Raw genomic sequence first — 22712 nt, 5'->3', positions numbered from 1 at the left:
TTGCTTCTTCCTCTACAAGAAATTAATTCATGTTACCAACTATGTTTTGTTTGTTTGTTTTTTAAATGTAGTTTCCAGAAAAACAGGTTTCTGCCATTTTATTTATTGATTTAAGGCTACTCAAATGCAAACAGTCTTAGTAAAAACAAGCCTTAGTAGTGACAGGAAGAGGAACTTTAGGAAGCTTTTCAGCATGTTCCAAACTAACGTGTTTTGAGTTTGTTTTTCAGTTGTAGGTTATCCTCAGCTTGGAAAACAGCAAAGATAGTATTTATGAAATTCAAGGTTTCTGGAAACCTCTAAGAAATGTAACATATCAGCTGCTGATTCAGGAACATACTTATCTGTCTGTCTTTACAGAAACTTCAATCAAGTAACTCTGAATATGTACCAAAGTCCTCTGCCAAATGGGGAAGGATCTGGACTGCTGCAGGGAGCCACTGAGAAGTGGCTGCAAGGACCTTAAGCCTGCAGTGGGGCTCAGTTGATAACCACAGTGTGGTTGTTAGGGAGAATATTCTAATACTGTGAGCACTTACACAATAAAAGTGGATTCAATTAAATCAGACATCATGATTGTTTTCTTACTGTTGTTTCATCTTTTGGAGATGCAAGGAATTGAATGAATTGCTTGCTTCAGACTTTCTGCATAAGCCAATCAGGGATTTGTGTTTTGGGTACTAACTAAGAGAGATTTTAACCAGTGAAAACCTAAGGAAAGTAAGTAAATTACTGATCAAAGCTACTTCCTTAGCAGGAAAAGACTTATACAAAAAACAAAACTGATACAAAACTCAATGGTCTGCCTAAGAAAAGACAGCTCCATGATTTCAGTGAAGAACTGAGTATTGTTTGTTAAGGGAACATTTAATATTTCTGGGTCACGACTGAGTGAAATTCTTCTCTTCTCATAAACTACTGCATCACAGAGTCTTAAATTAAAAGAATTCCCAAATAATGCAAATCATTTAGATTACTTCAGCTTAAAATCAAACTTCCCACACACTCCTCCTCAAATGAAAGGCAAAAATCACAAGAATTTAGACTATCATCTGCATGATTTTAACCATAGCAAAATAAATTTTATGTAATTATTCCTATTCCTTCCTCACAAAACTCTTCATACAACTTTCTCATGTCAGACAGTTTACTGCATATCTACTGCATATCTCTCTGCAATCTTTTCTCACTGTGCAGCATACACTGCTTTTATACACGACCAAACAACCCAAGCCCCTACTTTCAGCTGGGACTTCCATATACTTTTGTCACACAAATGAGACAAAAAAAAAAAAAAAGCTGGTGATTGCTTCCTCTGCTAATTTAATATCCCTGCTTACTTTGGATGGGTGATTGGTCTATAGTCTCTGGTTACAAATTCTTACAAGTCAGATAAAATGCAAAATGTATTTGAAAGAAGTTGGATCATTTGCTGTGTGAAACTACTTTTTCAAACCCCTTTGAAGACTAGAGGCCACATTTCAGACTCATTACTACTAACAGTTTCTAACATACCCTCGCTATACCAGCTTATGAGGTTAACTTCAACCCTTTTAACTATGGATCAACTGCACTTCAGAACAAAGTACACCATTTTAATATGCTTTGTGTAAATTTGTGAAATCTTGAAAATAAGGCTACTGTTGTTTAGAATAATTCATTTTGTGTTTGAAAAATCCCTGCAGAAATTCACAGCACAGTCAGAAAAGTACCATATTTGACATGGTTTTCTTTTCTCCTCTCTGAGGACCGTTATTTTTTCATATATTGGAAGAATCTCTTATGTAGCACAAAGGACACAGTGCCAAGTGTTCTCATATCACTTTTTTAAAATTATAAATCAAATTTTATGCTCCTCTTGATGACTTTTTCAGTAATATTTTACACCAGAGAAGAACAGTATAACTTTCTGCTTCTTCAACTGTTCCCAGTGTCCTGTAAATAACACGTAAGAATTTAATGAGTGTTAAGCTCTTCTATCACTGCAATATTTGGATTCCTACTCACATATTCAAACAAATTTTGTGAGACTGAATTTAAACCAAGCCTGAGTACTTGTGACTTTCTTAACTGACAACTGACTTCCCAGATATTAAGTTTACAAAAGTCACTGGAACATTAATAATTCTTCTGCCCTGAACCACAGATACTTGTTTTCCATTTAACTTGTCTTCCTGTAAATGTATTTTTGCAGAAAGCAATTGCACCCTACACATCCAATCAGCATTACCACAGTACTTTAAACCTGCTCTAACTCAAAATTAGTGCCCAAACTATTCCTGTATAACAGTATAGTGACAACAGCAAGTATTTATCCATAGGAGCTTCTTTGCCTTTTTAAGTTACAATGGGGAGGCCTGCTTTTTTCACACATTTCTGTCTACTACATAATAAATAACTTACCTCTATAAACCCAACCTTCAAAGATACCAATGGGCACCAATGAGGCATGATGGATGTAGTTCATTCTGACATGACACTGTTTACATTCTATTCCTACTTAAACACAATCTTAAGAACTAACATATTTTCCTTCTTCCTCTGCCCAGACGAATCTATATCTGGGGTAGCATGTTTGATTCCAGCACGTTTAAAAGCACAGTCTTTTTTCAGCTTCTTTTGTTTGTTGCTGTGTTTGCTGTCCGTTTCTTTGTTTTTAAACACTGCTGAGAAGCTCTTATCAGCTTAATGCTTCCCTTTTATTACCCTACTCACCTAGTTTCTTGCAAGTTGTTTTTCCCCCTCACTGGGACTCCGGTGAGTTTTGTGCACAAGGCTGCAGACACATAGAAAACGTGGTGGTGGTGGAGGGAATGTCACAAAGAGATAACTAAAAATGTCAGTATTTCAAGCAAGACTCCTTTCTTTTCCTTCTGTGGTGGACTCTCTAAAACAAGTGTCCTCTTTCTCCCTTACCCAGGCTATTCTTGTGCTGCTCTTTCTCTTGATGTTACTGCAAGCCTCATGACTTGAAGAAGTAGTTCCCAAAGAGAAATGCTCAAGTGAGAATGTCACGACCAGTTCACCACAAATACTGCCATTATTCATAGTTATGCTGAATTCTTTCTGCCCACTATAGATTACATCATTATGCAAAGGCATGACTTAAGACTATGGGGAAAGAATGGCAAAAGGCCTCTTTAAGAAGCATTCCAAATTTCACCAATTCACTTCATAAACAAAGCACATGCATAAAGACAATCTTTTTGCATTCCAAGTATTTTCATGCTAGAAGGAGACCAGGTATTTGTTTCTGCACTTTTGTGCACACATTTCCCTGACTCACATTTTCAGAACAGAGGGGACTAGATCTTATAACGACACAAACAGCTCTCTTTTTCCATAGCTTCATTCACCACTGTGGTCACTGCTCTTGGCAGTGACATTTTAGAAGTTGAAAGAAAAGAAGAGAAAATATAACAGAGTCGACTTTCAGATTTTTTTTTTTTTTTTTTTTTTTGAGCTTGAATGTCATCCTCATTCTTAGAGTGCTTATTTAAATCTTTATCAGCCCATTTCTTTTTTGCTAGGATGCATGCAGGGATACAAGCTTATAATTTGGAAGAAAAAAACAGAACAAACAAACAAACAAACAAAAAATGCACAGTAACAAAATACATGAAGAGGGGAGGATATCTTCATTTAGAGAGGAGACGACAGCAATCAGTGCATCACCATGTGAGGACACAATCAGCAGTGACACACAGATGTGACAATGAGCCACACGTGGCTAGGAGCTGGACCCAAGGGCACAGCATTGCTGTGACCTCATGGCAGTGAGGTCTGCTCACCTTCACCCTGCTGCCCAGATCAGGAATTGAGGGCATAATTGTGGTTGGCTTTGGCACACAGACTGCACCGGGAACTGCACGAGGCTGTCATTACACTGCCATCTGAAGGAGCTGGGGTCAAACAGAGCAGGTAAAGGGGTACAAGGTAGGAAGAGGCCATGCTTAAAATATTTTGACACTGCATGCTGCCCATAAGCTCCACATATAGCTTGGAAGACAGAATGGGGAAGAAATGAACGTGTACCAAAAATCTTCCTAGTATGTCTGTCTTTCCAGCCAAGTAGTCTGGTTTAATTCAGCAATCTCAGAAAGGCTGCTGGGAGCTACAGAGAGGAAAAAACACCTTGGAGGCTGTGTTGATAATATCCATGGTTAGTTACGTTCCACCCAGATTTGTCATCCTCTAGCCATGCTTACCTTCTGCTAGTTAAACCCAGCAATGTCCTCATCAAAGAAAAAGGTCCTCTTTACAGTGCCTGGAATTGTTATTTTGCCTCCTTCATCTGTAGATTGTATTGAGAGCCAGGGGCTGTGCTGCACCTCTGCATATGCAGAGAGACCTGGAGTCAGGGGAAAGGTGAGGAGGAGACGGTCAGAGCAACGTGGATACGTGAATAGGAACAATTGAGAATACCATGAAGGTGTCCTGCCTACAAAGCATGCCTGGAAATTAATATTTTGGGATAGCAAAAAGGCTACACTGCTATGAGGTTGTCTAGACCACCCACAGGACTAATAAATTAGGGACTTAGGGAGAGATGAAAGAAGTTGCTTATGCCAAAGGAAAGTAAAAATGTGTTTTGGAGAAAAAAAAAAAAAAAAGAAAAAAACCAACACAAAAACAACGACCATTTTCTCTCTCCTCCCATTCCATTTTCTTTCTGCTGCAAAGAAAAAACCTCACCCATGGTAATCCTGCTATGTAAGATCCTAGGAAGAGTGGAAGGGCAAGAACAGGGGAATTCCATTTACAGCAAATCTTGGATCTTGTTCTGCTTGATTTCTCTTTAGCTTTCTTACTTTTTCCCTTAAGACTTTAATTATTATTATTATTAAATTTCTTCAGACATTGCAGGAAAAGCTACAAAATCCACGTCCAGGTTTAACTCCATCCCTCTTCTCATTGCCTCCATCTTCAAAGTACTTTCAAGATGCAGGAAGGCAGCACAGGGCAGATGCCAGTCCCCTGACCTCTGTCTGTCCGCACCCTCTCTGCCCGCAGGCAGGCACAGCAGTGATTTGTTGCCTGCTGGTTTCCATGGCAATGCAGCCACACTGTAAAGGCAAGCCTCACACAGGTTTGTTGTTTTGTTTTGTTGGTTTTTTTTCCACATAGGTGCACAAAACAATGGAGCTAAGCCCAAGACGCATAAAGAGTTACCATCAACAGATAACCACAGAGCATCTCCTTGATTTCCCATAGCCACCTTTTTTTTTTTCCCCCTCTTTAGCAATGTCTATTCTAAGCAAGCACTGAAGAGCATCATTTCAAAAGCTCATACATATGCACGTGTATAGAGTATAGCTGTGCACACACACACACAAGAGAGACCACACAGCCTATACATGGTCAAACTGCATTTCTAGTGACCCCTCTTTACCCTCTTATGTCTGCGAGAGTTTCTTAAGGGCTTTCCTCAGAACCACAAAGCCGGAGCTTTAATTCCTGACCTATTTCCAAAGCTCAATGAAAGCCAGCACAGATGTACACTCACCACAGAAACATCCTGTGATTTTGTAAAGCAATTTAGAAAAAGAAATCTGAACTTGCAAGGCTAAGCACTCTGAAAGCTCTCAGATAAAAAGAAAAAAAAAAAAAAAAAGTCATTACGGAGCAAAAGAAAAATCATTTATCATTTGTTTTAATGTTTTTCTTTTTAAAAGAAAGTAATTTTCATTAGATGAAAGGGCTTAATGGTCCAAGCAAAAATCTAAGCGTATTCAAAGTTCACTGTAAGGTACTGCACCTATGCTGGAATTGTCCCCTAAGCTTGTGCATGGGCAAAAAGTTCATGTTGCACAGCACAACCCTTTGCACCACCAGCTTCCTATGGCTCTCCTGCATTGAGTTCATCACGCTCCCCACTTGGGCAGGAAGGTATGGCCACTCTCAGCAGGACTTGCAGCATCCTTTGGAGATGAGCATGAGCCTCTAGATGTAGGGCATGCAGCATGACATGTAAAGGCTTGAGATGCACACAACAATGTGAGTTGTCGTTCAGATTTGTGGAAGAGGACATCACAGACTCCTTCAAGATGAAGCAAAGAACTGATTTGCTTTGGTCCATGAAACATGGTGGCAGTCTTGCCAATATTACAAGCTGAGTGTATGACTCAATCCTGAAACTACAAAACACAAGTGCTAAAAGACCCAGAAAAGTAAAACCATCCTCCTCAGATGCCATGCATCAAAGACTAATGTTTCCTGATGAGCCATAATTGACAACCAAGTATCTCATCTGATCATATAATCTTTTTTAAGCAGCATGGCAACTTTTCCAGCTATCCACACTTACTTTAAACACTTCACTTTAAATGCAATGAAATGAACTTTAAAATTGACATTTTATTACAATGAAGCATTCGCAAGGGCTGCAATGTCATCTCCTCCTATCACTCCTAATCAGCACCCGTAATTTGCACTTAATTTAAATTATCAGCATACAGCTACCATGGAGGAAACAAATGAATTGTTTGATTGTAAAAGATTAAAAATACCACTCAAAAGCTAATTGCAAAAACATGAGCACGTAAAACACAACCATCGCTAAGTTTTCTCACCTGGATGTGAGAAAGTGGACTTAAATGTAGGGAAGGTTTCCCAAAAGCTTCCTCTCCTCGTTTCACATACACTACAGACCAGGCATGCCAAACCCCAGAGCAACAATCCCACTTTGGGGGAAAAAAGTAAACCACATGCTTTCCATAAATAGCCCTCTCCTCCTTTAAACAAACCCTGTGCACGCAGGCTGTAAGTATGTTACAGTTTAAATATTTTGTTAACCTTCCTCTCAGGAAAGGAAAAAGCATCCCTGACAAACATCTGCCCCCAAACAATTTATACACGAGTGTGGCTAAAAGGCAGCTTTCCATCTGCTGAGGAAGAGGTACCCTCGATTATGTGCATCACAAGAAACAGCCTTACTGTGTGAGAAATGAGGAACAGCAATCTGAGGAGAGAGAAACAGGTTTCTTTGGATGGATTATGCTATTTAATTAATTAAGTCACATACCAGCATTAATCCAGGCATAAAGGCGCACCAGCCTTCCTTTCAAAACCTGGGCAAGGGGAGATTAAAACTACAAGGGCGACTGCACGGAGCCTTACATTCATTGTGTGAATCCTGGGTTGTAAAAAGCAGACCACATGCAGTGCAGTGTAAAGCAGCAGAAGCAGAGATAATCAGATCAGGCACTAAAAAAAAATAAAAAATAAAAAAAATAAAATAAAAATAAAAAAATAAAAAAAGAGAGAGAGAGAAAAGAAGCACCTCTGAATGACTGAACTAAGATGGCGAAAGTTGCCATCTACTGCAAGCATCAGCATCACAGTCACAGCTATCAACAACACCCAAGCTTAACAATCACGTTGTTCAAAACAGTTCCCTTGACTCTTTATCAATAGGAAGTTCAGCCATGTAATACATGAGGATCACAGAATTTAAAATTTAAGTGTTAAAAAAAGTCATAATTTTTTTTTAAGTTATGGAGGAAAACCTGGTGGCATGCTGAGCAGTGGCTTTTACCTGTGGTATGCTGCCTTTAGACAGGTATAAATGCAGAAAAAGGCTTCTATCACAGATTTATCTATCCACAAATGTGCACAACTGTTACAATAGCTGGACTGCCTGAGTGAGTGACTCTCCCAGTCTGCCTCACATCTCTGACATTCAGCAGTCTGTTTGGGCTCCTACCACATTTGTCCTTGAGTTTCAGTATCTGAGAATTCTCTACTAGAGAAATGTTTCAAGTAGAGTCACAAGTAACATCACTCCTTTCTACCTTCTTCACCAGTGCCCCCAAGAAAGGGCAGAAGGAATTTAAAACATCACCTAAAAAGCAGATATCTGGAGAGAAAGAGTGTACTGACTTTTCTAGAACAGGCTGTGAGCTGAACTCGCTCTTTGCATTTCCAGCCAGAGGTCCACAGTATATACACATGGCTGCAGAAGTCTTGCCAAAAGGAAAAGGCATTCCTGGGCTCCAGTTGTCCCCCATTAAATGATTCAAGTCTCCCTTAAAAAAACACCAACAACAACCAAAAAAACCCCATTGGTATGATCTTGATGGATGCTGTTACGGCAGACCAAACAATCAACCCAGAAGGGCAAATGCAAGTCAAGTTCTTCATACATTTTAATTACAGTTTACACAAAATGAAAGTCAGGTTAATAAGCTCAGTTCATAAAACATTAATGAGGAGTGGCATTTTTACAGAAGATCAGGGGTTTAGCCTTCAAGGAGCTGATCAGAGAAAACATGTTGCACGCAGAAGTCACCTGCAGCCCTCAGGTGAGGAAGAGGAGGAAAAGGTGCAAGGGATGGAGAAAAGAACAGGGGATTTTAATACGAAACTTTCTGAAAATAAGCTGCAGATCTGTTTTCTCCCACGTGTTATTTCAAGATGATTAATCACACACAACATCAAGGAAAGGGTACCCCGTACATCCCAGCAGCACTGCCAAAACTGGGTGGAAAGAGACCTTGCACATCGCCTAGCTCCTTGTGTTCAATTCCCTTCTGAACACATGGTGGGGAGTTTTAATACACGATTCACAGTCTGTGGCTAAAAACCCTTACCTCAGTTTCTAGTATTCCTCCCTCCTAACTTCCAGCTTCTGAAAAGAAAACAAAACTGCAAAGAAATATTCTTCTCCCCCTTCATTTATTCTTGGATCTATTCCTGATCAAGAAAGAGAAACAAAGTTCTTTCTGAAAGCACAAAGCCTGCCAGCATAGGGTGCAAAACGTAGGACTTCTGTGTGAAACAAACTCTGGCAGCAAACTAAGTTTGGTATCTTGATTTTCTTCAGAAAATCTTGTAAAACTGGTACAACAAGCCATTGTGAGCAGCTGCTTTGAGAATATGCTCTCACAATAAACAATCTCTGATTTACACACAGGACTGCATATGCCTAGACAGTCTTTTATATGCTTACTTCTGAATATTTCAACAGCCCTTTCACCCTGATTCTCTCAAATTTTTCAACAGATAGGTGCTAAGACCTTATGCTTGAAAGCATTGTTAAGGGATCTTTTTTTTTTTTTAATGTGTATTTTCTTTAAATCCTACTATTCCACACCTTGAAAGAACAGCCAAAGGACTATTCACTCTGTAGCATTACTGGTCTCATTATAAGCACAAAAGCCAAGAATACATGCTGTGCTCACAACCTTCACCCATCTAATCCCACAACAGAAACATCAACCAACTTCTTACAGCAAAACAGGGGCGGCAACAGGGATTCCTGTCCTGCACCCTGGTCTTGCTGGGGAGTGCAGCTAGTTCTGTGACATGTGGCTAGCAGCTCAGCCAAAGCACTGATTGCTTCTAGAAGCAAAATTTAGAGAAGACAAAGAACTGGGATGGATAGATCGGTCACAACTTTCAGAAGGGGGGCACAACAATTTGATTGCTAAATACAATGAGTTGGAATAGCCTCTAGGTCAATGCGAGCACTAAATAATGCATGTTCAGTGCAGGGTATTTATTTGCAAGGTTTTACATTCTCTGTTGTGATTCTGCTTGTTGTTTTACGCTCTTTAAGGTACAATGCAGTGCCTGCCCATGCTTGCCCACATAACTGCTGCATATCTCCATACCCCCCTCCCAAGCTATATCCCAGATCTCATCCCTCCTTTGAGCAGGGGACCCCGTCCCACCATTTCTTTGCATTCTCTCTTCTACTCCTTTCCTGCAACTGAGCTGCATAGGATTCATCTCTTTTCCTCTCCCTCCCTCCCTCTGCAGCCCCCAGTCCCACCTCCACGCTGATGCTTCCATAACATTGGTACAGAGGTTTTCCAGCAGCCCTACTATCCAAGGAACAGCTGCTAGACAAAGAGCTTTTGCTCTCACATCACTTGTTCCTTAGTTGTCACACCATAGCACTCCCAATTGTCACCATGAACAAAGCAGCCTTACCATCAGAAACCACACCTCTGCCTAAACCCGTCACTTCATCCCTGAACAGCTAAAAATGCATCAGAACCAACACAGCTGATTTGCACTACACATCAGCAAACAGAAGGGGTATGATCCAATTCAGCCAGGCTCAGAGCTGGTAACCACATAGCACTAACTCTTCATGGTCAGTACTTCACAGATAACCTCTATCTCATCAGCAACAGCTGCTCAGCAAAGGTTCCTCAGTTCCCAATTTCTTTCACCTGAGAAGCCCTTGATCCACTTGGGGATGTGCAAGTAGCTCTTGAGCCTGGCTTCTTGGATGGGGAAATCTTCTGCTCTATTGTGATCCACACATTTGGGTAAACTGTGCTCAGCTTAATTTTAGTTAGGGCTACATTTCTCTCTGTCTCAGCAGATAAAGAGGACCTGCATTATAATAGCTTTGGCTTTCAACAAAACGAAAAGTAGCAAGCATTACTCCTAATAAGCCAAAGGCACATGAGAACTCACTGATGTCTGTGCTGGCAGGCTCATGTAGCACACCTGCTTCAAAGGGAATGGCTAAGGCAGCTGGCTAAAAGGCACCCCTCACTTGTTTGTGTAATGTTTTAAAAGCAATCCTGAGGTGAAAGAAGTTCATAAGGAATAAAACAGATAGGTTTCTCTATGGCAGGAACAATTGCAAACTATTTGTTCACCCACTTGTCATCTAGCCTTTATTTCCAGAAAGAATAAACAACATTTCTAAATGCTGCTCAAACAACTACAAGTGCTACACATAAACCAGAGCAGTCCAACCTTAGTGCAATGGGCATGTATGCCAGCAATTTAACTGCAGCCCTAAAGCTATGTCTAACTTGCTAACACACAATTATTTACGACAGTGATACCAAGAAATTCAAACCATCGTTTGAGAGCTGATTGTTCTTTTGATTTCCTTTCAACATTAATGAAAAGCCTGTGAGCAAGTGACCTTCTCCTCACCTTGAAATGACAGGGAAAGTGAATATGCAAGCCAGGCTTTGAGGACTACATATAGCTTTTAAGGTTCAATCTGGACCTCCTAAAGCAATTTTTTCTAAACTTGCATGCCCTCAGATCTCATCTGCTGAGCACTTTCTAACACAGAACAAGGTCTGAAATGTACTACTCCTCTCGCTACAAAGAAAAATGTACACCCAATCCTCCAGGCAATACTTTGAAAATGTATTCCTTCATGCCTTTATATTTAAATAACGACTTTTGACAAAAACTTACAATGATTGCATTTAAGACCTTTGTTACTCACTTTTGCTAATTGTATCACACCACCAGTGATATCGTTACTCTTCCCTAGGAATCCCAAGTTAGAATGTCAAGATGGACAGAAAACCCTCAAAGTTGTGAGGCAGCATTATGTACTTGTTTGGGGCTGACATGAGAAATCTTCTCATCATGATTTCTGTGCACGTCCACCTAGTAAGGTGAATCCAATTTCTGAATGCAGGAATTGATCATAAAAAGATTTGCACTGGTTCAATGCCACAGAGTAATTTAAAACATCTATTTACTTTCTAAAACCTTCTCTCCTTCTATTCCTCTCCTCAAGGGAACACAGATAAACATAAACTTTTGCTAGAAAAGGTATCTAGTTATCTACTGAGGCATCAGATTAAGCAGGTATTTGCACATTTCAGTTTGTATCTACAAAGTCACTTTGGGGCACAAAATAAGAACTAGACCAAAGCCAGCTTAACAAGTTTTTGACAGCCAAGCACAGCTACCAACAGTTCTGTATGGGAACTCCTGAGTCACAAGCACGTATCAGCAAGTTCGACAACCTGTAATTCTTAAGCTCTCTCTTAAGGCTGTGGCACCTGACCTCAAACTTCAGTACTTATTCTACGTTCCTGTTTTCATTTGATTCAATTTACCTATCAGCTCATGTATAAGCAACAGCAACATCTTTCCTATCCCAAAAACTAGAAGTTGCACAGCCTGTGGCACACGTTATTTTGACAAAACTTTAGAATTTGATATTTGCCTTTTCTTTTGTTCCTTCATACACTTTTCCCATAATTTCTACTTACCTTCTCCACTGTCTTCAATTTCTACTTTTTTCTTAATCCTATGCTATTTTTCCTATTTTTTTTTCCTTTTTTTTTTTTTTTTCTAGAACTAGTGCTCAATTCCTGTCTCCTGCATATGTATTAGTATATCTCTTGTAGTCCTGAGCAGTAGAGATGGAAATAAGACTTACAGCTAACTTTGTGCAAAGGGGATACAGATGGAGAAAACAATTTTTCTATCACTAATAGAAACACTGACTAGAACCTACATACAGTTAGGGAATTTTGTGAGGGGCAGGGAAAATTTCTTTTCCTTTGTGTAAAAGCCATCTTTAGGCTGGCTATGCTATTAAGCAATTAAAAATACTACAATTTGAAAGAAATGCCATAAAAAAAACTGGCCAATGTTAATCATGTATCACTCTGTTTAACCATAAGACAGTTCACATTTTTCCTTCTTACCACACTTTACAAGAGAAAGTTACATCACCTCACACCATTTTGCACTTGTATGCAATTTACAATACAAATTTATATTTCAATTTCCTATTCTGCTGCCAGCAGCTTTTCTTCCTTGGGATGTTAAGGAGAGATGCTGGATCTTCAGGTCATTCTATGTGAAATATCATTATTTATAAAAATGTTTAATATTTTCAATAAATCATGGGGATTCAGCAAGCATAGATCTAAAATGGAAACCTAGAAGCCTGTCAAAAAGGGTGACCTACTGCATGAATATCAAACTAAATGGAACAATAACCTTGTTTGGATTCCCTGTATTCTGAGCACCAGAAATATAACAGGAATGTAAATATTCTTGATTTCATCTGCAAATCTGGATACCAAAATATTTTAGGTAGCTTTTCAAAAAGGGATTAAGATTGCTGTTTGCAGACAGGCTCTTCTGAGCGTGTTTAGAAGTTCTGTACTATCGCAGTAATTTAGGGGGAAATCACAATTAAAAATGCCAAATGAACTTCCCTGAGTCATGGAGAACCATTTACTTGGTCAGCTAAGATTTACATTCTCATAATGTGGTATTTTTAGTCTGTTTAGCTTGACGCATCAGGATTTGGATCTGAGGAGATCATTGATTCACATCTGTCCCAGGTACACACACTTTTGATGCCTAAGTACGTCATTCATTTGTTTGAAACCTTACAGATAAACTGATCAAAGACAGAAGCGAATACAAAATCATGACAGTCCAACCATTTCTGGAGCAACATTTGGAATTGATATTCAGGTACATTTTGTCTCACTCAAAAAAGAACAGCATCCCTTACTTTGTCCAAATGCCTCATCTTCTTCCTCCACATCTCATTTACACATACAGAGCTTATATGTATAATCTTTTATTCTGCAAACAGAAGTTCAGCATTAGTTATCACACACTGTATCGCTCCAAGATGTGCAGGCAGGGCAAACAAATCTTAACTGGGAAAAGATGTAAATTGGAAAAAAAAATATAAAGATGGTAATCAGTAAATAAGATTTGCCTCAGGAGAAAGACTTTGCTACATTTGTCTAAATAACAATGTATTCCAGATACCTTCAGTGGACTCTAAGAAGGTAGCAAATGCTTTTAATAGAATTCCTTGCTAGGTGTTCACACTATTTATTTGAGGGATGTCTTAACCTCAAGTAAACACCATCTTTTCTTCACTGAGTTAGGACTTAAAATTTGGATTTCCTAATAACAGCTACATCTAAATTAGACAGTATGAACACTGTGTCTTCTGTTTAAAAAGCCACCAGAAATCAGAGGTGCGCACATAGGAAAACTTCAAATGCACTTTGAAACTACTTTGCAGACACGCATTTCTTCCCCAGCAGTATTAACTATTGATCAACAGACTAAATAGGATAGAAATACCAGAAGCACAGCATGTTTTTAAGCTACAAGAAGCAAATCACGTAGAACAGGTGTGCCTCCAAGGAAAACTGCTACACAAGACAGTCACTGCTGATTACTGTTGCTGTGCTATATCCAAATAGCACATAGTCTAAGTCAAATTTACCCTGGAGCAAATGGTTCTTGACTAGAAAACATATAAAGATTTGTTTGTTTGTTTGTTTGTTTGTTTGTTTCCAATAAACATATGTCAGTCCATGACCATGGGCAAAACCAGGAGGAGAAAAGAAAGAAAAAACAAAACAAACCACACCTCAGTTCCAACTTCCGTCAGCATTCCTGGGCCAATGCCAAGGTTACGGCGTATGTCAGAAAGCAGACCTGAAGTTATTTTCATATTAAAGAAGGAAATAGTAAGTTTGTGTCAAATGCACTGAAAACAAGCTATTTTTTCCCATGATACTGCCTGTCTACAACGTTGTCACATCACCATGTCATTTTGATACATGAGAAGTGGAAAAAGTTTAAATGAAGAGTTTGGTTTCTCACAGAAGATGCAATTATTTTCTCAGAGGGGAATTACTTCAGGGGAGATGCTAGGATGCTACTTTTCAATTCTGCAATCCCCCACATGCCCCATCCTCTCTGCTTCACCTGGAGAGAGTATGGGGAAAGGAAAAGAAGTAGTCTTTGGACAGTACAGTGGGGTGCTGCAGGTGGGGACAATGATAGATAAATACATATATGTGAAATACAGCAGGTAAGAAAAGCATTAAAATTTAAAAAATATATTAATGAAAATAAGTAGAGGGAAACAAAAAATGAGCAGCTAAGTTCATCTGACATGCTAATTAACTTGTGAGTTATGGTCACCAAGGAAACCACAGTTCTCCCAACTTTTGTTCTTTTGGTACATTCATTTTTGCACTGAATATTCTTCATCTTTAGTATCTCTGGGAACTACAAGCACTTAGAAAGCATCGAGGAGTCTTCTTGGGAATGCTGTACACGAACACACAACAGATGGCAGACCCTCATTTTCCACTCTTTTAACGTCTCGTGGTCTAACGGTACAAAGACTATTTAAAAATAAGCACTTGGTTATCATTCATTCTAACATTCATCACATACTCCTAGCCACAGTGATTTGCTCTCAAAACTCACCCTATGCCAGGACCCAAGCCTCTGACAGAGCAGCACATTGCTTTGGGTTTTAGTCTGTGGAAATGCAGAAAGTATGTTACAGCTTGAATCAACACAAGTTGGCAGGTGGAGAGAGGGTGGGTGGGTGTGCAGTGGTGTCTTTTTCAGGCTTCTCCAAAAGCAGCCTAAGGAAGGCCCAGCTCAAGGAGATGAGGCAGCAGATAAGGAATGCTTGAGTGGAATGAAGTTACGCTAAATGCAAGGCTGTGGAATATGTACTGCTCAGCTGGAAACACAAACCAGAGTACTGATTGAGTGCAAGAAAAAAGTCAAGATTCTGAAAATTTCTTGAGAATTACACATGGTACCATTGCACGAACAACTAATATTTGCTACAACTGACAGTTTTCAGTCGTCTCATTTAAATAAATTGTTCCAACTGTATCTTAGGACTCTGCTAATAATTACTGAAGTAGTTCACATGTTTTCATGTGCTACTTTGAAGGATTTTTAAGATTTATTCCTATTGTTCTTTTGTGGAGACATTCTGCAGTATGTCTACATATCTACAGTATGAAGATCATCGTAACTTCAACCTCAAATCTGAATTATAAAATGTATGACTTTAAAAGCATGTGCTACACATGTAGTTTCTTTATATTAGCTGACAAGTTGAGGAAGTAAATCTAGCTTTAAAGAGTTGCATTGCTGCACCTGAAGTGCTTTTGATTCTTGCCACTATGATGTTAGATAACTTCTAATCTTGCCATCAATTACGAAAACATTGTTATGACAACCTTGGTTTTATGAAATTGGGTTATCTTCCAGCCTGTGGACATACTCCTATTGCATTCTGGGTTCATCTACATGTATAGCTCACTTCTGTCAGAATGACAAAAGACAATTGATTTTGTTTCATGGTGTATTCTTATCAAGGCTCTCCTACGCTCTTAGCCAGTCTTTGACGGATAGGGTGTTAGAGGAAAGGTCCATTAATTGATTTGTAAATAATTACAGCTAAGTCTTCATTTTTGACTAGCTATCAATAAAGGCCTATCCTTTTTTCACTGGTGAATGCTTTCAGTTCAGGTTCAGTGTCTAACTTTGAACCACAAAATTCATTAAAATCACTGTACACTTTCAGAATAGCACCCACTGGTGATGGCAGAGGTAAGAGTGTGTCAGCTTTTCTCTTAAACCACTTACGAAGATGGATTAGAGAGAAGCAAAATAAATATATAAATAAATAACAGGCCTGGAAAAAACCCAAAGGCAAATCAATTTCTTCTTGAAGTGGGATTTAATTTTCAGAGCTTGTGAAAATTCAGCCAGTGCACAGAAAAAAAGATCACAAGCAATACTTGCTACATGGTTCCTAAACATGCAAAGCCTATGGGCTCATTAGGTGCTACATGCACACAGTATTCTATCAGCCCTTGTTCCCAGAACTTTTTGAACCTGTTCTCTGAACACAGACACATGCATCTCAAAAGCAGTGCATTCCTAGAGATTTTGTTAAAATACACAATGGAATAGATCCAAGAGAGGGCTATTTAGTGCCTTGATGGAGCAAAAGCCTGCAGAATGAGCTCACACACATCAGGCAGTCAAGGAGACCAAAAGGTAGACATACATATAAACATGCCATTTGCATTATCACAACTGAAGGAAAAAGGAGTTGATGAAGAAGTCATATGCCAATTAGCATCTGTTTTTGGAAACCCAGGTATTAATGGTTCTAGATTTCAGTTTCCCAGCTTTTCTTTCAGTATCTTGTCAGGAGGACAAAGCCCAACACAAAAATTTGAGCCCTCAGAAGAAAGTGAGAACTCAAGTCTGAAAAGTAACTACAATACAATACCCAGGCAACCATTTCATGGACTGCTAATACAGTGAAGCTGTAATACAAATATATTGCAGTTGTCAGATGCTCAAGAGTGCAAACGCCATTAAATCAAGCCACTATGTTGTAGTCTGAAAATAGTATTTTAAGTACCCAGTATAAAGTAAGGCAAGTTATATTTAATTCCTTGTAAATTATGCCAACAAATGAGATACAGAGTTGTATCAGAGGCCTGCCTGCTCAGCATAAAAACAGTTGCCCAGAAATCCTTCTTTATGGCTGCTTTCCAGTGATTGCCACTAACTTTTCATTAACTAGCACATAAGATTTCCACCCACTTCAACAGAAGAGACAGGAACTCCTACAAGAACTATGCCAGTTTATAACCTAAGTGCTGCTTCTATGTGATAAATATCTGCCCCATATGTCAATTGATCCATTATACCTGACAAATACCTATAAGTCTTTCAATTCTACCTGCCTTCACTACCAAATTTCCAGAAAGAGATTAAGCTGTAATGCACTTAACTGAAAAGATGCATGTCAGCACACACATAGTTGATCCATGCCCAGAACACAGAAGTAGCAGAAGTTTGTAGGTTTACAGTCTCTTTCCTACAATATTTCCATTAAATGTCCAGCTAGTGTACACTGAGCATCCACATGTTTAGTCATTTAGTTATTGCTCTGTTGCTCACAGAGTCATATGAGTCGTAAGGGATATTCACAGCTCCTTTCACTTTATCTTTCAAATAGAAATTTGTTAAGAAAACAGATAAAAATCCCTGTCAAAGGATACTCAAAGCAGAAAGAGTTTACATTGTTCATCACTGGGGGCAGTAAATGCATACAAAGGAGAGAGACCTTCACCAAGTTTCTCCAAAACAGACACATCTCATCCAGCCCACACCGGCTCGGATGCAATGGTACCAATAGACACTAAGTCCAAATAAGACCATGAAAAAGCCAAGCAAGCAGGAGAAAGCCAGGTCGTCTGTTACTGAGCAAACTTAAGGTTTTCTTTTCTACAGACTGCAAAAATGTGTTTGGTTTTGTTTTTCAATTGAACAGCAGCATCCTGAAGGGAAGAAACATTTATCCTTCTGTGGTTTGTGCCCTTCCCATGGTGGCCTCTGAGACTGATTCCAGCCAGGCCTCCACTGAAGGTTGGATCTGCTCCATTGAAACTGGAGAGAAGATTTGGGAAATGGGTCCATGAACTACTTAGCTATATTCCATCTGAAATAAAAACAATTTCTTGATCAGTCCAATCTGTTTATTACCTCTACATACAGGGGGAGAAGGGTTTATGAGGAAAAATTTTTCAGGGAAGAGGGAAACATTGCTTCCTGCCCATGAAGAAGGAGAACCTTGTATCTAATGAATATACTGTCCTAGGCTGAATCACAGCATGATTCTTGGATAATGTCAAGAACTTTATGGGAGACCCTGGTGAACCTTAGACAAGCACACTGTAAGGAAAGAAATGTGTTTCAATTAAAATGTCTCTAACCTAAGCATCTGTCTTTAAGACACTAGAGAGACCTTTAAAATCTGGTAATTATTTAATAATATTTCACGCTTACTGTTCAACCTGAATCTCAGCTACAACTTTTGTAAACGTTTGCACTATTTCTGTTCCAGATAGTATATAAAATTATTTATAAATGAAAACGTTCAGCAGGTTTATAGCAGCTGTTCTACTCTGGTCACTCCCTTCAGTGTAACAGAGCTTTCAATCAGCCCCTGCCTCTCCCAGGGCCTTTGAACAGCACCAGAGCATGTGTTCAATATGTTCTTGGGATGTAAGAAGCCAATCAGGGAGGCTTAGTAATCCAACCAAACCTGCAGTACACCTGCAGCACACTGCTTTTTTTTTTCCTTTTTTTTTTTAATTAACATAAGGTGAGAACAAACAGTATGATGTTTCAGTTTAAAATCACATTTGTTAAAAAATACAGTTACTACAAAACGATTCCAGTTTGCCATAACTCAGACATGGAACATAATCTTCCCAGCAGGAGCACAGTGCAATTGCAAACATAATGCCCCTTGGGATAGAAAAGCTCTTTTTATTGCTGTATGCTAAGTGTTGTAACAAATCAATTATGTCAGAGGGCCTTCTCTGCACCTGACAGATTCCCAATACTCCCTCTGCTTCTTCCTCACTTCTCTCCTTCTTGGTGTTTACTTTGGCTCTACTTTTCTTGTGCCCCTTCAAAGCCTCCCCATCCTGTGTCGGCCTTTGGACTAGAGAGTACAAAGGATGAGATATTTATTGCTTCACAGTCTATTTAAATGGCAGTACAAACTGGACAGAGAAACTGAGAGCCACTTAAAGTGCCTCTGATTATGGGCATATCCACAAACAAGTTTGGTGTATCTCTTCATCTTCATTGGTAGGAAAGAAGCCATCTCCTGAGAATCCTAGTCATAGCTTAGCAAGCTTTCTACAAACCAGGTCTGAGCTTGTCTGTTGGCTTCTGCTGATAAGGTCCATCATGCTGCCATGTTTGCCTACTCCACCAAGCGCCAGTAGACTCGGCCTGAACACAGCCAGTGTATCACTCACAAGAATATAGCACTCATGAGGGGAAAACTCACCCCTAGGCAAGCATGAAAGTGAAAAAAGGGGTTCTACAAACCCTTCTGCAGCCCATACCTCCTGGAGCAACAAAAGAAGCCAAGCAGTCCTTTGAAGCTTCTGCATGGTTTTTAATAACCGTCGTTCAACTAATGCTGTATTCTTCTCTGAGGCATCCACCTCCTCCCACAAGTCCTGCAGTATGCATAGAATATACCAATGTGTTGAAACTTAAGAAAAAAAAAGTATAGCACAGTTCTTTTTTAATGCCATTGTGTAAACACAATTTGTATTGAGCTATAGTATGAACATCGGTTAAGAATTAGTTTAGAGGTCTTATGAGTTTATGAATTGCCAGGAAGTATCAGCGCACTGAAAAGAAACAGGATTGCTTTGGGTTTTGACACAACACGGGTTTTTAAGCAAAATCAACAACTGCAGCTATCACTGGTGCCGAGACATGATTTTAACTGACAACCAGAGGTAAGAGTCAAGGAAAGATTTTTTCAAACTACACAAATTAAAGTTGTTTGTCCTCTGCTTACAATGTCAATGTGCTCTGACTGTAGAAAATACATTTTCTAGGCAACGTTGCTGCTCTAAAGAGCATTTGAGTCAGAAAGCAAGTAAATTGAGAAATAAGTCAGAAGCTCATTTTCTAGGAAAAATACCATAGGAAAGCAGAGTTTATGAAGGATGATTCAGTAACACACAGAATCTCAGTGAAATGCAACTTCTGTAAGCAAAACCAATTTCAGCAACACACTGTGATACTGTTGCAGAAGCTGCAGGGCAATGCAAGAAGGTAGCACGACAGTGAGGGATCCCATTCAGAAGTAACTCTTCTGGCTTGTGGAAACAGCCCTGGGGTCTCTAACAATGTTGCTTTTCTGGCAGCATGCTCTTTAGGAGAGGAAGCACAGCTCAGGTTTCCCACACCGCATCAATCCCTGGCTGCAGGTTTGGACAACAGGGCCAATTTTCAGCAGGTCAAACTGAAGGAGCCAACAGTTTCTCTGGTATATGTTAGTAGTTTGACAAGCTGTGTTTAATGGCATTAGGATCCAGAGTAATTGATAAAATAAAAATTTTAAAAGGGAAAGAAAGGCAGAAAGAATTATTATAAAAACAAACATAGCTCTCCAAAGCTCACTGAGCTCTGCAAAGTCTTCTTAGAATGATGGCAAGGGCAACAGAATACATCACTGTCAGGCACACTGAGATTTTCATCCTACTGCTGCTCAATAGACATGACTTTAAGTTCTTTTTCTCAGATGCAAACTCTTTATTCACACCTCCCTCTGAAAGTTAAATTCATTTCTATTTATTGTGTAATTAAATCACAATACACAAAAGTGTCTAGGATTATATAAAACAAAAAGGTTTAAAAGAAGTCCATCTAGTAAGTGGCCAATGAAGAAATTTGGCTGTTGCTCACACAGTAAGAACAATTTTGCCATTATCTACATAGCAAGAAGAGCTAAATCCACATTCATGGGACAGTAGGTTCACAATTTTAAAGCTCAATAGCCACTAATTATAGGCCTAGCCTTATGCTAGAAAATGATTCTTGACCACCAGGTTTATGGTCTGACATTTACAATAACGTTGAACACAATTGTGCCGTAATGCTTTTCCCCTTCATTTCTGCCTGAACTAAAATAGGCTGAATACAGCCTTTTGCACAGCACTACTAATTATGATTAAATAGGATTTTTTTGAAGGAAGGCAGAGAAAAAGGGATAAGGAAAGAAAAATTATACTGTCAATACCACCACTCCCCAAGTCTGTAGGGACCTTCTGCCTTCTTCTCCTCTATGGGAATTGCCATAATGGCAATTCTTGTCCTACGCTTGCAAAGAGTTAACAAATGCAACACTCAGCCATGGCACTTAGCATTAGTAGAACAGAGAGGCTGAACTAAGCTCTGGTTGACCAGCATCTCTACAGCAGTGTTATCTCATATGCCACGCATTAAAGCACTTCTTAGTTTCCTACAAACAATGGGCTTAAAAGCCAAAGCAGGAGATCTGTTCGATCTGCTCCTTGAGTGCAACTTAAGACATGCAGCTGAAGGCAGGCAGTTTGTGACCACAGGAGTAACTCAGGTATCCAGAAAGTCAATACTTGTGTGTTGTTATTCTCGCATACATCACATTTGCTGATCCAACACTTGTTTCCACAGAAACTGGATCAGAGGAGCTGCCAGCAGCCAGAGCTCCTCGTGGAGCCTGGCTGCACGGCTCACCACCTTCAACAAGCAAAAAGAGATCTCAAACCTTTTCTTTAATTAACAAATAATAATTCACTTCTGCTCACTTCAATAATTCACTTCAGGGCAGCAGAAGTAGCCATCGTTTCAGCTCTGCTGCACGCAATCCAACTGCAGCCCTTGGAGATGGACTGTTCAGTGATGTAGAAAAAGGTGGTTGCTCTCACAGCATGGCTTCTCTCTACGGCCTTTGAAAAGTCATGGAAATCAGCAGAGATCCCTTATGTCTAGAGAAATGCAGAAGTGCCATCCAGAGGACCCTACACTGGCTGGAGTGACAGAGCAACCGAAATCTCACCAAATTCAGGATGGATAGATGCACAGCCCTGCACCCTTGCAGCTATACAGGCTGGGACAAGGTTGGGTGGGGAGCAGCCCTGTGGGAAGACTCTGGGTGTCCTGGTGGGCCACAAGTTGAGCAAAAGATAATAGTGGGCTCTGGAAGCACAGAAGACCAACAACATTCTGGGCTGGATGAGCCAGAGCACAGAAAAGGGAAGTAATTATCCTCTTCTACTCAGCACCCAATCTTAGCCCACCACGTGTCCCTCCAACCCAAGACAGATATCAAAATGCAAGTCAGTGGAGGGCTGCCAAGATGGCTGAGAGCTGGAGCACTATGAGAAGCTGAGGGACCAGTGCTTGTTCAGCCAGGAGGCAGGACAGCTTCAGGGCTCCAACAGCAGGTCCTGTGCCTACAAGATGACTATAAGATCTTCACAGCAGTTTTTAAGAATTTCACATGTTCAAAATCTGCACAAGATAAAACAAATAGTGACATCAAGCAATCCAATTCTAGAGAATCCAGCCCACCAGGAAATCTCAGTATCATCAGGTCACACGAAAAAAAACCTTCTAGAGAATAAATATATGGATGAGCAACCTCTAGTAGATTTTGCCAGCCCTACAGACAACTCTTCATATAGGCCCAATAAACCATCATTCTTTCTCTTTCTTACCTCATTCAGCAAATGTATGCTATTATATACACAAATTTCTATACAAATGAAAGTACACCATAATACCATAGTATTTTCTTTGATCTT

At 39.6% G+C, this 22712-nt stretch overlaps 1 long non-coding RNA gene across 5 annotated transcripts in view; it reads right to left on the bottom strand.

Moving 5' to 3' along the window:
- LOC128087882 (uncharacterized) overlaps nucleotides 1-22712 on the bottom strand; it is a 237654-nt gene that overhangs the window by 53643 nt on the left and 161299 nt on the right. For 4 of the 5 annotated variants that reach the window (XR_008210054.1, XR_008210058.1, XR_008210056.1 and 1 more), the window contains one exon: nucleotides 4209-4351. The exons of the other annotated variant lie outside the window; for it this stretch is intronic. This is a non-coding gene — a long non-coding RNA (uncharacterized LOC128087882). The remainder of the gene's footprint in view (nucleotides 1-4208; nucleotides 4352-22712) is intronic. 5 annotated transcript variants of the gene reach the window in all.

This window comes from Tympanuchus pallidicinctus, unplaced genomic scaffold (assembly GCF_026119805.1).
Source record: "Tympanuchus pallidicinctus isolate F22 unplaced genomic scaffold, pur_lepc_1.0 scaffold31, whole genome shotgun sequence".
NCBI lineage: Eukaryota > Metazoa > Chordata > Aves > Galliformes > Phasianidae > Tympanuchus > Tympanuchus pallidicinctus.
The sequence above is the reverse complement of the archived record's forward strand: the minus strand, read 5'-3'. Positions and strand labels throughout refer to the sequence as shown.